This window comes from Rhineura floridana, chromosome 12 (genome assembly GCF_030035675.1).
Source record: "Rhineura floridana isolate rRhiFlo1 chromosome 12, rRhiFlo1.hap2, whole genome shotgun sequence".
Classification (NCBI taxonomy): Eukaryota; Metazoa; Chordata; class Lepidosauria; order Squamata; family Rhineuridae; genus Rhineura; species Rhineura floridana.
Window position 1 is genome coordinate 38,161,258 of NC_084491.1, and position 17,616 is coordinate 38,178,873.

Genomic DNA, 17,616 nt, shown 5'->3' on the forward strand with positions numbered 1-17,616 from the left:
CTTCTGCAGAAAGAACTTGTCCTGAGGGGGAGTGAGAAGAAGCAGTAACAACTTTTAAAAAAGAAAACAACTGGTGGTTTCCAAGCTTCTTTTCCCCACAGACCCCTTGAAAATTTCTGAGGGTCTTAGTGGACCACTGAATTATTTTTCTGCCTGTTGCAGCAATTGTAATGCACAATGCTAGATGGTGTGTGGTTTTTAACTGTATTTTTATTGCTTTCATTTCTTATATTACATTTTATTGTATTATAATTTGCATCCCATAGAATAACATCCAATATAAGAAATAACAGAAGCAATGTAAATACAGTTAAAAATCAGTATGCATATGTAATGCGGACATGTCGCGGGCCACCTGAATGAAGCTTGTGGACTTCTGGTGGTTTACAGACCACAGTTTGGGAACCCCTGTTCTAAACAAACAAGTTGTTTTTTCTATTTTATTGTATTTTTAAAAAAATGATGCTTATTGTAATTATCCGATGTAAACCACTTTGTGGGGTCTGCCTGAAAAGTGGTATATAAATACCATAAATAACTAAGATAAATAAATAAATAAAATTGGTAACAAATGCTTTTGGAAGAGAATTGGAGTGATACTCTCCAATCTTCTGGCCTTTGCCAGAACTCTGGCAGTCACATTCTGGATCAATAGAAGTTCCTGGACCGTCTTCAAGGGCAGCCCCATGCTTTCTCTCCCTCCCCTCCCCTCCCTTTGCCATTCTTCTTTTTCTGTCTCTCTCTCTCTCTCTCTGTATCTCCTCAGAGCTGTTTTTCTTCTGTTACCCAGTAAAGTGTCATACACACTGATAGCTAATATCTAAATACAGAATGCTAATAACCATTCTGTTCATCAGCCCTACATTTCTCCCGTAAATTGCTACTGTTTATGGTAGGTTACAGCCTTGCCAAGGAGCAAGCTCTTGTTCCAAATGGGTCCTCCTGGCTCTCTACGACTCAGCACTTTTAGTCCACCAGCTTTCATGGAAAGCATGGCCAAAGTCGAAAGTATGTCTGTCTCTCTAACTGTTGCTCAATGGCAAAAAGATGCATCCATCACCGCTTCTTGCGTGTTTCTTTCCTAATCTCCTTTGCCCACATTCCTTTCTCACCTGCTGTGGAGCAAAATGAGGTGCTTGCTCCAAGAAATACAAGTGAATGAATGTCTAGAGATGTGCAAATTATTATTTGATTTATATCCCGCCCTTCCTCCCAGCAGGAGCCATTTACACATGAACATATACCTTCCTGGAATTTTGCTGAACTTAGCAATATTTTTTCCATATCCCTCAAAATTCTGAAGATGCTTGGCTTGAATTCACCTTAGATTTTGCTTCAATAGCAAATTTTAGTGGCAAATTTTAGTGGCAACTTCTAGAGAGGCATAAATGCCCTTGAGGAAATTCACCAATATGAATTCATTTGAAATTCTTCACACATTTTGTCCAAGCAGGAATGCCTGGATTTGTTTCAAATTCTTGCTTAGGTGTTACAAAATTCTTCCAAGCTACACAGGAAGTGGATTGGACTGTGAAAGACCAACACAAATTGTGTTTGCATTTTGACAAATTTGTAGGGCAGTACAATACCTCAGAGAAGAGGTCAGGTCTCCTGCTCCCCTGGTGCATTCACTATAGCTGCCCAATTTCCCTGCTTTTTAAAGTTTGATAGAAATATCTGTTGGCTATAGGTACATTCTTAAACCGCAAGGTTTTTTGCCTATTAGTGAATTTAGTTATAAGTTTTAGTGAGACCAAAGGGACTTGCTTCCCAGCCGGTTGACATCTTATGCCCATGACCTAGCCCAATTTAAGCATTCATAACGTCTGGTGCTTTTTCACACAGAGGTACAGGAACGGTTTTCCCATAGGGGTGCTTAAGGAATTCAATCTTTGCAAATTCCTATGTGAATTGACCTGATCCACACCTCTGAGAATAGAGTCTGGATTGGTACTTAGTTATCTACTGGCTTTCTCACCTCTGCAGATGTTGCAACACCATTGTCAGCAGTTTAAATTGATCTAAATACATACTTTTAGAAAACATACACATCTTAATAGATATTAAAATATGCATTTTAAAAGATAAGCTTTTTTGCAAATATAACAGGAAAAAAGCAAATGAAAATCAGCAGCAGACTTTATTAATAAAAATATTCCATTGATGATCCTGATTTAAACATATAAATTTGGATATATATCCAGTCCATATATCCAAATAGGTATCCAAAGAGATGGGTAATTATATGCTCAGCATTCAAATGTGGAAAGGGCAGTGAGATCTTCAATCCACTGAGTAGTAGATGGTGGCTGTTTATCCTTCCAACCTTGCAGGTTGCAACCATAAGGGTCCGCAGGGTCCTTGCATATACTGAGATTATTTTCTTCAAAACAAGAAAAAGATTTTCAGATCAACACAAAAACACAATGAAAAAGAATTATGGTTTAAAACATACAAAACTCACACAGTCCAAAGATCTAGACAGTCCAGGAAACAGGCATCCCTACATGGCCATGGTTCACTCCCCTGCTACTGGTGTGTGTGTCTGTGACTGTCACAACTTCAAGATCTTCCCATCAAGTAGCCTCCTTTCTCCTTGTGGTATGCTGATTGAATGGGATAATCTTAATTAGCCTTACCCACCTGGTTGGAAAACCCACATATACTTCCACAACAGGAAAATGGCTTCTTTGCCCCTGGACACATGTAAAGGGCCTAGAAAAGAAGCCTCATCAATCTTGGTATGAGAAAGTTAAGCATATGCTTAACTTTACCATTGAAATCAATGGGGCTTAAATACAATTAACTCATTCTGGGTTGTGTCCTTATTTTAAGGTCTGTTTTTATGATGTTTTAAAGTGTTTTTAGCATTTCTATTTGCCGCCCTGGGCTCCTGCTGGGAGGGAGGGAGGGATATAAATCAAACAATAAATAAATAAAAATAAATGTTGGGAGTAAGCCCCACTTAACTCAGTGGGACTTGCTTTGAATAAACATGTTAAGGATTCACCTTGAAGTGTGCTTAGGATTCCAGTTTTAAAAACCATTATCTTGGGTTAAATCTGGAGTCTTTTTCACGCAATGCAACATATCTCCAGTAACTGTAATAAATTCCAAGTTTCATCTCAGTTGTCCAGATGTAATTGCAAAGCAACACCAACAGTTTCACTAGAGTTAAAACCAATGCAAGGCAGCAGTTGGGTGCGGCATCAATGGCAGAGTTTCAACTATTCAGAGTTTTGTCCAACTGTTCACATCCATGAATAGGCCTAAGATTGCACCTAATTATTGCAGGTTTCACAAAAATGTTTCAGTTCTTTTTCCCGTCCCAGGATACTTATGTATATGTAAGACATTCAGAGGAACAATGTCCTTTCCTAGTTGAAAGGCCTCCTGGCAAACCCAATCAGACAAATTATTTGCTTCCTTCTTGGGTATGCTGCTATCTGTTGACATGCCTTTATTTTTACATTCATATATTTTTTAATTCTCTTGTAAGACTACTTGCTTTATGAAACGTTGCAAATTTTAGAATGTAAAGCACTGGAGAAGAGACCCATTTCAGGAAATGCTCTTAAACAGAAGCGTCAGAGATAATGAAAACCAGCTCATGGGATAAGCATATATTTATCGGGTTTGTTATGTATCAAATGTAACAAAAGTAGAGCGTCTGAAGAACTCCATGTGTGGTTCTTTCACCCTCTTTGATCCCACAATTCCCCTTTTAATTCAGATGCAGTAGAGCTTAAGTGGATTCATTGATGTGTTAAGTGTGGAATGATTTTTTGTATCAAATAAAAAAAGAGACAAGGAGAGAGAGAGAGACCCCATTATGCATCCAGAAAAGACTTGCCATACACTTGTTTATTGAGACAGGAAGTGGGTTTCCCACACTGAACAAATGATGCTGAGATGCCAGGGAATTGTGTGAAGAAGAAAACTAAAGGAAACTTAATTTTCTACCTGGCATAAAATCAGTCTCCGAAGGAAGAAGTCGACAATACATTTGGGCTTAGGCTGAATAATAGCATCTGATTGATTTTAAGGAAAGGGGGGGAGCCCTCTCCCTGCACCATTTAGCACAGGGGAGGGGGTCCTTGCTTTTGCTTTTGTTAGTAAAATGCAAAGCTTGGCAATAAGACTCTGTAGTTTTCCTTGGTGGTTGAGTGCTCCATCTACTGTTACACACTCTAAAAGGAAAGGGAAATAAAAACTGAGCAATATGAAACTGTTTCAGATGGAAAAATAGGAGACAGTTTATAAAATAATGTCTTTACTATAGTGATACCCAGGTGTTTAACAACAACAGCAGGCCAAATCAGGCAATGGGACCAAAAATAAAAATACAAATTGGACAATGGAACTCATGACCAATGGCTGTAAATTCATGTACCACCAATTCACTTGTACATTGAGCTATAGCAGCATAATTATCATATGGCTTGGAGAGTCACTGTCACTGGGAGTTTCTATCACAAGTGTGTGTATGTGTGCACGTGCTAGGTTTTATAGCTATCAAAATTGTGGATCAGGACTGTGTGAAACCACCTTGAGGTGTTCCACTCATTTTGGGACACCCTTATTTTGATCTCCTATGATGCTCCTTTGGAGTTTTACCCAGGGGAGTAGTCATCCAGGGTTTCAATGGGTCTTAGGAGCAGGGTCCCAGCAGGGTCTCTATGTCTCCAGCATCCTATGAGGCAATCAGCATGAAAGAGAAGTATGTTAGCCACTGAGAAGAGTCTTTTGACATGCTTCCTTGTCCTTTCCTGCTGATTGGAGCCAATCAGAGTGAAAGGAAGTGAGTCAGCTGCTGAGATGTCTCTTCTCAGTAGCTAACACAGTCCCCTTTCATGCACATTGTCCTCTAGGGATGTCTGTTGTTGTGGAAGAAGGCATTAACAAGGACCTCATTCTGAGCCCAGCAGCGAAAAAAGGGGAAGGGGTGTGGCTGTGACAATCATGAAGGGACCCTGAGCTTCTGGATTTGCTACTACGCTACTGATTTTACCTGAGCATGCCCCTGCAAAATTTGCCTAGAAATTTTGTTTTAGATCAGAGGTTCCCAAACTGTGGACCACCAGTGGTGTGGGAGCTTCATTCAGGTCTCTGTGGATTTGTGGTTGAAGACGGCACATCCATCGCATTAACTATTTACATTGATTTTTAATTGTGTTTGTATTGCTTATTTCTTTTACTGTGTTTTTGTTGCGTTGCAATTTTAGTTATATGGAATTCAAATTGTAATACAATAACATACAAGGTATAAGAAAAAAAGAAACAATAAACATACCATTAAAACCATACATCGTCTAGCACAGCGCGTTACAATGGCTACAGCAGGCAGAAAAATCACAAAGTGGCCCACCACTTTGCTCAGCAATTTTCAAGTGGTCTCTGGGGAAAATAAGTTTGGGGAAGCACTGTTTTAGATACAACAGTGGTAAATTAGGACTGTGTGAACAACCCTTGCAAGAAAAGCTCATTAGCCTTATCAAAATCCTTGCTTTTCCTTAAGTATTGTACATGAGGAAGAGCATTCACATTTTGCTTTATGCAAAATTAGGTGGTAAGTGTATTTTGGATATATCACGGACATAAGCAACAAACGTTTAGAACCAGGATGGGGAGTCTGTGGCCCTCTAGATGTTGGACTACAACTCCCATCATCCCTGACCATTGGCCATGCTGTTTGGGGCTGATGAGATCTGGAGTCTAATAACATCTGGAAGGCCACAGGTTCCTTATCTTTGGTTTAGAACAAGGCAGCATGTAGAAAATAAGGGTCATTCTAGATTTATTAATGTTGTTGTTGTTATCATTATTATTATTATTGTACTAGCCAAAAAATGGAAATGGACTGCCTTCAAGTCGATCTTGACTTATGGCAACCCTATGAATAGGGTTTTTCATGGTAAGCAGTATTCAGAGGGGGTTTACCATGGCCTCCCTCTGAGGCTAGTACTCTCCAGCCAGCTAGGGCCTGCTCAGCTTGCCACAGCTACACAAGCCAGCCCCTTCCTTTTCCACAACTGCCAGCTGGAGGGCAACTGGGCTCCTTGGGAATATGCAGCTTGCCCACGGCTGCACACGTGGCAGGGCATGTAACCCCTGACCCACTCACTGTGGGGGTGATCTTTAGCTGGCCCTTGACACCCAGGAGACATGAGCGGGGATTTGAACTCACAGACTCTGGACTCCCAGCGAGGCTGTCCTGCCCACTGTGCCATGACAAATACATTAAAATGATTTTGAACATTAGAGAGTAATACAGGTAAATTACCATTGGCAAACTCAGCTTCAACTTAGAACTCTGAATCTCTAAAACAGGTTATGGCAATTTTGTCTAATTCTCTCTTCCTCGTCTTTTCTGTGTCACATAGCTGTTGGTGTCACTCAAAAAAAATGAACCATGTTTACAAGGACATTCCTATATCTGTAAGTTAGCAAGGGTTTCAAGAATATCTCTCTTAGCATCTAATGAATAATATCTTCCACTTGGTGCTGGTCACAGATGCATAATCTACATTCAAATGGTACCTTATTATAATGTCCATCCAGAATATTATTATTGCTGTTGTTGTTGTTGAAATGTAATACCCACTCTTCAGCTAAAGGTCCCAGGGTGCATTACAACAGTTTAAAATACTTCATTAAAAACAGTTACAAACAACCTGAAATCGCAATACATGTCCCACCTATGCATTACCAATGCATGGTCCAACAAATGAGCAGTCCAGATATCTTCCATCAAACTAATTGCTCTGTTTCAGAGATGTTGCATTTTTCGATCACACAAATGGTATTGTATTGTTGTTCTGGAACTGCTATTCTTCCCCACTACCAACAAGCATTTCATTCTGACTTGTGGGATGCTGGGCATGTGGTTACATGAGGGGGAGAGGCATTATTTGGAAGTGCCTGTGACATGATTTATGCCTAGTGATTGGCTTGGAGCTCCAGAGAGACCAATCTGCACTTCTCAAATGAAGAGCGGGACAGGACAGACAAAAGAAAGTCCTTCTTCATACAGCGCAGAGTGAATTCACTCTCACAAGAGGCAGTGATGGCCACCAACTTGGATGGCTTTAAAAGTGAATTAGACAAAATCATGGAGGATGAGGCTATCAATGGCTACTAGCCATGATGGCTATGCTCTGCCTTCATAGCTGGAGGCAGTATGCTTCTAAATACCAGTTGCTGAAAACTGCAGGAGGGGAGAGCACTCTTTGCACTCAGGTCCTGCTTATAGCATTGCCGTGGGCAACTGATTGGCCTCTGTGAGAAGGACAGTGCACTAGACGGGCCATTGTCCTGATCCAGCACACTCTTCTTATGTTCTTATATTTGAACAACCCTGTGAGGTAGGTTAGGCTGAGAGATTATTATTGGCCCAGGGTCACCCAGTGAGCTTCATGGTTGAGTGGGGTTTGAATCCTAATCTCCCATGTCGTAGACCAATACTCAAACCACTTCACTATAGTGGTTCTCAGAGCAATTTAACACCTTGCTAAATTCTTCCAAGTCTATCTTATTGCCTTGCTCTAATGCTCATCAGTTACGAACCTGGCCCATAGGAACAGCTCTCATGTCATGCAAGTGCCACCATCATCCCAATGCTACTGTGTTCGTTGAGTGCTACTAGCCATGCCCATGATGGTTATGCTCTGCCTCCATGGTCAAGGCAATAGGCTTCTAAAAACCACTTGCTGGAAACCACAGAAGGGGAGAGTGCCCTTGCACTCAGGTCCTGCTTGCAGACTTCCCATAGACATCTGGTTGGCCTCTGTGAGAACATGCCACCCTGGGCTCCTGCTGGGAGGAAGGGCGGGATATAAATAAAATAATAAATAAATAAATAATGAACAGGATGCTGGGCTAGGTTGGCATTTGGCCTGATCCAGTAGGCTCTTATGTTCTTACAGAAGTCTAAAAATGGTCCCTTCCACTGATGTTGGGTTGTATCCCACAAAGTCATCCAGTTAGCATAAGGACTTCTGGACAGGCAGTGAAACCAGAAGTATTTATTCAAGGAGGGGAGGGATAATCTTTGCAAGCCAAGAAATAAGCTTCAGAGGAAACAAGCTCATAAGGAACATTTTGGACGAGGTGGCCCCATTTACGCTTGGCTCTGACTTGAAAAAGAAAATGGCTTCTATGTCCCTTAGTTGTTATACTAATGGAGGCTAATCTGAAGTGTCAGTGAATATGGCCAGATCGGAGGCTGGGCATGAGTAATCCCATCTCAGCTTGGCAAATCTTCAGACCAAGTTAAGAGATTTGATGAACTTTGCCATGTGTTTTCAATTAGTTTTAAGCAAAATGGGGGTGGAGAAAGAGAGAATTCAAAACAGCACAGTAAAACCAAAGCAAGTCAAATTTCCTCAAGGCCAGTGGGCATTTAGTTTTGATCAAGACTACATCTGCAAATCTGACAAATCTGAAATACAAGATGAAAGGTACTGGCAGTATGTGCATCGGTGTATAAGATGATGGGGTGGAGTGGTCCAGAAACGTACTGACAGATTTCCATCGCTCCCTACTTTATCTGTTCTTGTTGTTTTACGAGATCTACTGTATTAAATTGTTTTAGAAAATATAAAATGCAATCTTGCAACAAGAAAAGCATTTCCAATAAAGGGAAATAATATCAGATTCAGAATTAACCAGAAGTCCATCAATCATTTATAAAAGGAATATTAGTTCCTGTGACTCTGTCAGAACAATCCAAAAGAGAGAGAGAGAGAGAGAGAGAGAGAGAGAGAGAGAGAGAGAGAGAGAGAGAGTAGAACTGATGGTAAACAAACCCTCTTTTACTTTTCCCTATTGGGTTCATGCCAATAGGGCAGAAAGTAGCACATTTTTAATTGTTCTTTCAAAATAAGCCTTCTTCTATGTTGTTTCTATCTCTGTACCAGGAACAGGGAACCTAAGGCCCAGGGGTCAAGCCAGGGGAGACTGGTGGCTCTGATGTCAGTGTGGCAGTGAATCCGCTCTGGGTTTTTGCCTGAGCTTCCCAGGAGCGGTCCAAAGTGCTTCAGCACCTTGGACAGCTCCTTGAAAGTTTAGACTAAAACACAGAGCGGATTCACTGCCCCACTGATATCAGAGCCACCAGTCTCCACTGGGTCAAGCATCTCTGACTGGTCCTCAAGATTCTTCCCACACCAATCCCCTCCCCAGCCTCTCCCCCTCTTCCCAGGCCAGAAGGGAATGTGGCCCCCAAGCTGAAAGAGGTCCACCTACATGGGAAAGAGAGAGAAAAAAACATGTTTGCATGTTGCATATTTGATAAGGAAATAAGTTCTACTGGAGCAAAAGTTATGCTGAACTCTGCTTGTTTTCCAGTTGTTTGGAACTCTAACGTTTGCTATGTTCAGTGATGATGATGATGCAATGTACAATTATTACGTAGGAGAGATCCTTGATACATGTGCCTTCAACATCTTTTCCTCCTCGGTGGGTAACTCTAGCTTGCCCGTCTTCATGTCTGGAATAAAATACCAGTGCATTTTTTGAGATCAGAAGACATGGCTTATATAAGAAGTCTCTTGCTGGATCAAATCCAGATCTATCTAGTTCAGCATTCTGCTTTTTAAATGGCCAACTAAGTGCCTCTGGAAGAGTGTGTGCAGGCTATAAAAGTGATAGCTAATGCCCTGCTAGACTCCAGCATGTGCTCTGCAGAGGCATACTTGCATGAGAGCGCAAACTCCATTTCTGCCTTCTGAGGGGCTTTCTAAATTAATAAATTAACTTAAAATGTTCACATCCCAATTTTTCAGCCTATGCTACCTCCATGTGGCAAGCAAGCTCAATATTAAAGCAATACATAATATGAACAAACTTCTTACATGATAACAGTGAACCAGAAAATACACACACACACGATCTCACACACACAAAAAGTGCAGCGTTGTGAAACAACAGAACAGCCAGGAGACCGCTCAAGCTCAGAGGATTCTACTTCTCAGTATCAATTGCTGGAAACTGCTGGAGGGGAGAGTGCTGTTGTGCTCAGGGCCTCCTTGTGGGCTTCCCATAGGCATTTGGTTGGCCACTACGAGAATAGGATGCTGGACTAGATGGGCCACTGGCCAGATTCAGCAAGCTCTTCTTATTTTCTGACTTAAAGCATCAAAAGCTCTCTGAAATAAAATTGCCTGAAATCAGCATAGAAAATCAGCATTGACAGAAGGGGTAAAAGAAACTCCCCTTGGGAGAAAGTTCCAGTGTCTTGGTGCCACTGTTGAAAAGGCTCTGTCACTATAGGAATATGCAGTGGCCACAAGATTCACCTTGTCTCTGTATCTGTACTATTTAAAGCAGCCTAATGTAGTATTTAAAGCAGCCTGGTGTAGTGGTTAAGGTGTTGGACTATGACCTGGGAGACCAGGGTTCAAATCCCCACACAGCCATGAAGCTCACTGGGTGACCATGGGCCAGTCAGTGCCTCTCAGCCTCAAAGGAAGGCAATGGTAAACCACCTCTGAATACCGCTTACCATGAAAACCCCATTCATAAGGTCGCCATAAGTCGGAATCGACATGAAAGCAGTCCATTGTACCTACTTAGATGTGCAGCAGCCAAGGGCCAGCACCTTGCAGGCACTCCATTTTTTAAAAAAGTAACTTAAGTGTAATTGTAGTGATTACTTTTGGGTAATGGCAAAGTAATCAGTTACTCTCAGAGCAACTGTAGTTGTAATGGTAGTTCATTACTTTTTGGGATCATGTAACAGTAATTGCAATTTATTACTTTTGAAAAGTAATCTTTGAAGCTCTGCAAAGGAGCCCCTCTAGAATGAATCAAGCCTGCCAAATTTGAAGTAGAATCATCCAGGAGTAATCATGTAGGTAACCTTTATTATTATTATTGTTTAAAAAAGCAAAAGTCTAACTTTTTTGTTTTCTGCTAGAGTTGGATGCAAATTGCAGGCATAGTTCACCCTCCAGCTATACCTGGGCTACAGGTCTGCTTTTTAAATCAATACATTGCCAATATCTATGACTGTTGCCCACTGCTAAAAAGCCTTCCACAGCCTTGACAGGTGTCCAACCCGGCCAGCTCTCTCCCTACCCCTGTCAGTGTAATTCCTAATACTAACCAAAACAAAGGAGAATCTTGACTGGCAATATGATTCAAAGTAGTTAGCTTGATTGCAGGTCTGTGCACTTAATAGTTACAGCAAGTTGGATGTTGACAATGAATGATTCTTTTTAAGCTGGTTGGGAAAGCAGAAAGCACAGCTGGTAAAGAAAATGACCTTTTCAAATGGGTTTGTTGACCTTTCAGTTATGAACTATAATGTTTGGTGTTATTATGGTAACAATAATGGGTTTATTTCCTGCTCTTTTAAGCCATCAAAAATAGCACAGGCCATGATCCAGAGCCACGTGGAATCCCCTGGTTGTTTTGCAAGGGCTGTTCTGAACTTACATCTGCAGTACTTTCCATCAGTTTTGTATGGTCATGTCTTTCCTTCTTAGGAATCCCTTGTCTGTCTCACAGACCTACAGCATAGTACCACAGAGGGAAACAATAACAATAATTTTCCCCATGTCATTATGCTGATGTCCTCCTTATGGGCTTCTCGCAGGCATTTGGCTGGCCATTGCAAGACCAGGATGCTGGACTAGATGGGCCATTGGCCTGATCCAGCTGGGCTCTTTTGATGTTTCCACGTTCTTATGTTTGCACCCATATACACTGGTCATGGTAATGAGGGCTTATGGGCAATAGCTTTCCTTTCCTTTCATTTACATGCCACTTTTCAGCGGTAGATCGTGCCCTAAGCAGCTAACAATAAACATCAAATAATTATCAAAATACAGCATCACTTTTGGAAGCCACGACAAAACATCTTGCCAATTCAAAGAGAAGAAAACCAACCATTCAATAGTCATCACAGAGATAAATTTAACATTGCAGGGGAATGATACACACCACTGTCCAATTCACAATTAAGAACATAAGAAGAGCCTGGCTTCTGGATCAGGCCAGTGGCCCATCTAGTCCAGTAACTGGTACTCAGAGGCACACTACACATTGGAGGTGGAACATATGCATCAAGGCTAATATGTTGACTTATTCTCCACGAATTTGTCTAAAAGCCATCCAATAACAATTCAAAAGTCAGGTCCAAATTAACAGCCCCCCCAACCTCAAACTAACTGAGCGGTCTTGCTGCACTTCCATTCTGATTAAAACAGAGTATTTGGGGGGGGGGCAGGGTCTTCTCATCAAGCTAGATGGATTCAGTGCTGGTCCCCCCCCTCCTCCAAGGAGGGGAAAGGCTGGGCGTTAAATTCTTTTCCAGGTGCTCTGTCTGGTCCTGCTATACTCCAAAGCCCAGAGCAGCCTGGTTCAAATACCGTTTGGGATCTTTGAGGTGGGGGCTTACAATGGTTTGAAGAATGTTGAAGGCTGTATAGATTCTTTTTCTCTGTGTTAATGTGTACGCACGTTTCCTGTTGTTCCACTGTCTGGCTCAATGACAAACGATATGCTTTACAAGCAGAAGAAGATCCCAGGTTTGCTCCCCGGCATCTCTAGGTAGGGCTGGGAAAGACTCCTTCTTTGAAACTATACCAAGTTAGAGGTGCCAATGGTCTGACTTGATACAAGGCAGCTTCCTATATTCACCTCCAGTGGCAGCTGGTGGCTCCATGTCAGTGGGCAGTGGAATCCACACCAAGTGCTTCAGCACCTTGGACAGTTCCTTGAAAGTTCGGGCTAAAACCCAGAGCAGATTCCACTAGCCCACTGCCATGGAGCATCTATCTATCTATCTATCTATCTATCTATCTATCTATCTATCTATCTATCTATCTATCTATCTATCTATCTATCTATCTATCTATCTATCTATCTATCTATCTATCTATCTATGATTTGATTTGATTTGATTTGATTTGATATATCCCACCCTTCCTCCCAGCAGGAGCCCAGGGCAGCAAAAGGGCGGCTACCACTTTTCACCTCTACTTAAACAGATACAGAAGTGCTTCTGCGATCAGAAATTATACTGAGCTGAATGCTGTCTGCCACGGCCAACCACAGATTGTGGCGCTTTTCATTTTCTTGTACTTGCACTGCTTTTGATTTCATGGCTCTATGTCTAATTTTGTCATCAAATAGATTTTGTACTTATTGTAAGCTGGCCATTGTTGTTGTTGGACTGCCTTCAAGTCGATCCTGACTTATGGCGACCCTACGGATAGGGTTTTCATGGTAAGCGGTTTCCAGAGGTGGTTTACCATTGCCTTCCTCTAAGCTGGCCATAGAACTTTATAAATGTTGTTAAACAAATAAATGCAATGATCCTTTTGTCATCTTACCTTCAGCTCTCATCTGTTCTCCAGCCTAAGATAAGACCACAGTTAGACCTCTTCAATGAAACCAAAATGCATCTCTCCCATTGCCACTAGGTGAAGGCTTGTCTCTTCCATCCTTCTCTGGGTTTCTTGTGTACACCTGTTAATGATTAGAGTGGATGCAGAAAGATGACGGGTGTACCTATAGTATACAATTTTAAAGCTTCAGACTGTAATACACCGACATCTCTGTTATGTTAGTCACATGCACACACAATTAACATAACAGAAATATAAAACTGAGTGAGTGTGTGTGTGCACGCGCACATAAACACATGTATTTGGGTGGGGAAAGCTTAACTGGTTCAGCACCTTATCAGAATCTGCCAGGCGCAAATCAATGCATGCTAAAACAATCCAGGCTTTCTGTTCTCTATCCTATCCCCAGTGGCATTGTTGATTGTATAGCATCAATGTCACATATTTTAGATGGAAATGTTAGCAACTGTAATGCTGCTGTTGATGTTTCAAAATGATTCTAATCTCATTTCAATAATAGCTTCTGTCTCTTTCAGTGACACGCATGCCATAACATTCAGGGCTAAATTGACAGCACTAATAACATACTCTCTCCCCTTCTTCGTCTTCTTTTTCTTCTTCTCTCTCTCTCTTTAAAAACATTATTAGGACCACTCTGCATTTTTTATATGTTGCATTCCCATTTATTGCAAAAGTGAAGGGTTTTCATCTTCTTTAAAAGCATTAGATAACTGAGTGCCACAAGCTGTCATTGACCTAAGCAGGAGTTGCTTAGGACACTTAAAAATATGTGAGTTTACACACACACACACACATTTAAATGTGCTGAAATTTTAGTCCCTTTAAGTGTGAATGCTCCGACAGCAGGAGTAGCTTCAAGGACATTTTCTGGAAAGAGATTTGGCCACCCTTTTCTCCCAGTCCTCCCACCCTATCCCACCAACACACCATGACAGGTGCAATCATCAAGTGATGGAAATTGTGGTAGCTTGTCAGATAATAATAATAAAAATTTATTTTTAGGCCGCCTATCTGGCCGAATGAATGGCCACTCTAGGCGGCGTACATAGATTAAAATAAATACAACATATAAATACAATTATAACAGATGATGGTGTCCAATGTGCAATAAACTCCATAGCCTTCCTAGTTTCATTGTTCTAGGATTTTCTCAGTCTTGGGCCAAAAAGGCAACCTTGAAGATTATACTGCTGCCTGAATTCCTTCAGGCACCGTGTCTTTTCCCATAAGGCTTCAGTGGCTCACCAAACCACTAGGAAAGCAAACTGCAAAAGGCATTTGGATTCCTTCAAGGTAGCCCATCTGTTTCAATGATATTCGATTATCCCAACATATTTTTCTTTGTCTTCCTTCTCCCTCCTCAACTAGCAATTGACTGCAAATGCGCTGCTTGTGCATGCATCATAGGTGCCTCTTGGATCGTCCCCATAGCTGTAATTGGGTTTAACTGGTTGCTTTGATTTATTTGACTAAGGTTGCATCTGTGTTGTTTTTATGATTTCCTTTATTATGATTTATTCCATATATATATTGCCCATTAACTCAGTCCTCTTACGCTATTAAAAGTGCAAGATACAGTCAACTTTGGTGTCCCACTTGCACGACAGACATCCACTTGTGCAAAGGAGATTTATCCTTCCCCCCCCCTGCAGCCCCCTGCATGCCCCACAAATCTGTTCTGGGGGGGGGCTCCTTCTGCCTTCAGATCATGCCATGAGACTTGCATTACCCTGGCAAAACGTCAACTTTGTTTTATTTCTGGTGTGAATCCTCTCTTTGTGCCTGCTTCTCAGGAGCTGAAGCATGCACCATCAGATCTCTTTGCTGAAAAGGATAGTAGCTCAGCTGTTTGGCTATCCCGGCTGCAGCAAGACTTCCAACCCTCCACCCATTCATTTTGTGATGAGTGGAACTTATACAGTTTCTTAACTTGTGGGGTTTATCCAAAAGACTTTCAGGAGCATGGCTTTGGACGGATAAGCTCCTTATTCTGACACAAGTTTGGGAGCTGTTCAGCCAGTCTCTTTTCTCATTACCACCTCACTGATGAGAATGAGGTTCCAGCATTTTATGCCCAGCATAACTCATGAAATAAGGGTGTGTGCTATGTATCACTGACCTTTTCTGTATTCTGCCTCCTGACAGTCTAGTTAGCCACAAGCCCTTCCCCCCTCCATAAGCTGGCAGGGCAGTGGCCAGGTTAATTAGCATACAGAATGTCAAAAAGGTTCAGGGAATCTCGTTTATAAAAATAAATCAGTATGCTGATGAGTCGAATTTACCAAGTGTGTGGTTGAAATCTGTTCCATACTGTATAATAGTGGCAGAATGTACCAAGTGGATACGCAAGGGTGGTTGAAATCTGTCCCATATTATATCACAGTGGCAGGGAAAATGTGGAGTCCCATGAGCTCCAGTTCACTGTGGCATGGAGAACAGCTTGAAAGCAGTTGATGCAGTTCAGTTATTCAAGCTAAGCAGGTCCAACACGGGTTGGAGTTTTTCTTCTGAAAGGAAGAGTGAGGGGGAAGCGTAATTGGTAATTACACATTATGGATGTGGTCAAAGGACACAAGGAACATTTACATTTAATTCCTGACACCTTCTCTCCCAGTTCATAGGAACACAGGGAACTAGCTGCCTCATACTGAGTCAGATGCAGACCTCTGGTTCATCTAACTCAGTTATGCCTACCCCAGGGATGTGGAATCTGTGGCCCTCCAGATGATGTTGGACTCCAGCTCCTACTAGCCTTAGCCAACGTAGGTCGTGGTCAGGAATCCTGGGAGCTGTCATCCAGCAACATCAGGGCCACGGGTCCCCCATTTTTGGTTTATACTGGCTGGCAGTGGCTGTCCTGGGTTCCAGACAAGGGTCTCTCCCACCCCTACCTGGAGATGCTGGGGATTCCACCCGGGACCTTCTGCATGCAAAGCAGATGCTCTGTCATTGATCCTGTGGCCCTTCCTTAATTAATTTTAACCCTTTCCCCTCAACAGCCCTCATTAGCTGGTTCAGCTTACTCAGCTTCAAAGAGGAGAGGACAATTTTGTACATTTGACCTTTTGTTGGCTTTCTTTTTAAAATACTGGAAACCTTCTGCAGGATGAAGTGTGAGAGTTCAGAATCAGGAACATACAAAGGCTGACTTGTTTAAATATTAAAATTAAAAACTAGCATGAATGCTGCTTTTAAGATTTGAGAGACCAAGTACTACAAAACCAGAGAATTCTAGAAGCTTGAACTCCTCTAGTAACATCAGTTCACATGCTACAATGTATAGCTCTTACTTGTATAACATTAATGTCTCATGAAGCATTTATCTAAAATGTAGATAAAAAGGGGAGGTAATGAAAGATAACATTCCGTGCAGCATAATGGTTTTGTGTGTGTGTGAGGGAGGGGGCTTTATGTTGTTGTGTGTTCATACACCAATGATAGTAGGGTGCAAAAGATTATGATTAAGGAGTTTATTTTGTTGCCCTAATGTTCCTAAGATACTGACCACAAACACACTTATTTGATAACTGTTGTTTTATGTGCCTTCAAGGCAATTACGACTTATGGTGACCCTTTGAATCAGCGACCTCCAGTAGCATATGTCTTGAACCATCCTGTGCAGATCTTGTACGTTCAGGTTTGTGGCTTCCTTTATGGAATCAATCCATCTCTTGTTTGGCCTTCCTCTTTTTCTCCTCCCTTCTGTTTTTCCCAGCAGTGTTGTCTTTTCTAGTGAATCATGTCTTCTCATGATGTGTCCAGAGTATGATAACCTCAGCTTCATCATTTTAGCTTCTAGTGATATATGGGGAAATATTAATATATGGCAAATATGCTTTGCAGAAACTGTGCATATTAGGCAAAGGCATGCATCTATATTGTAATGTTTTAAAAGACATTTTGTTTTTAAGATGGTTTTTTAAATGTTTTGTTTTTAAGGTGTTTTTGTTTTTTAAGATGTTCTATCACTTGTTTGTTGCCCTGAGCTTCCTTTGGGAGGAAGGGCAGGATATAAATATAACAATTAAATAAAATACACAAAAATACAAAAATGTGTATATTAGGGAAAATATGCACTAAAATGCTGATGAATTTTCATTAATTTTCATTTAAAAATGAAAACTGGAAATGTGGAGAACTGAAGATGGGTTAAATGAGAAAAAGAAATTGACAGATTTGTCCATTGCTAGTCCGGGGGGGGGGATCCCTGTGTAATCAGCATCCCCTTCAGTCACTGTCA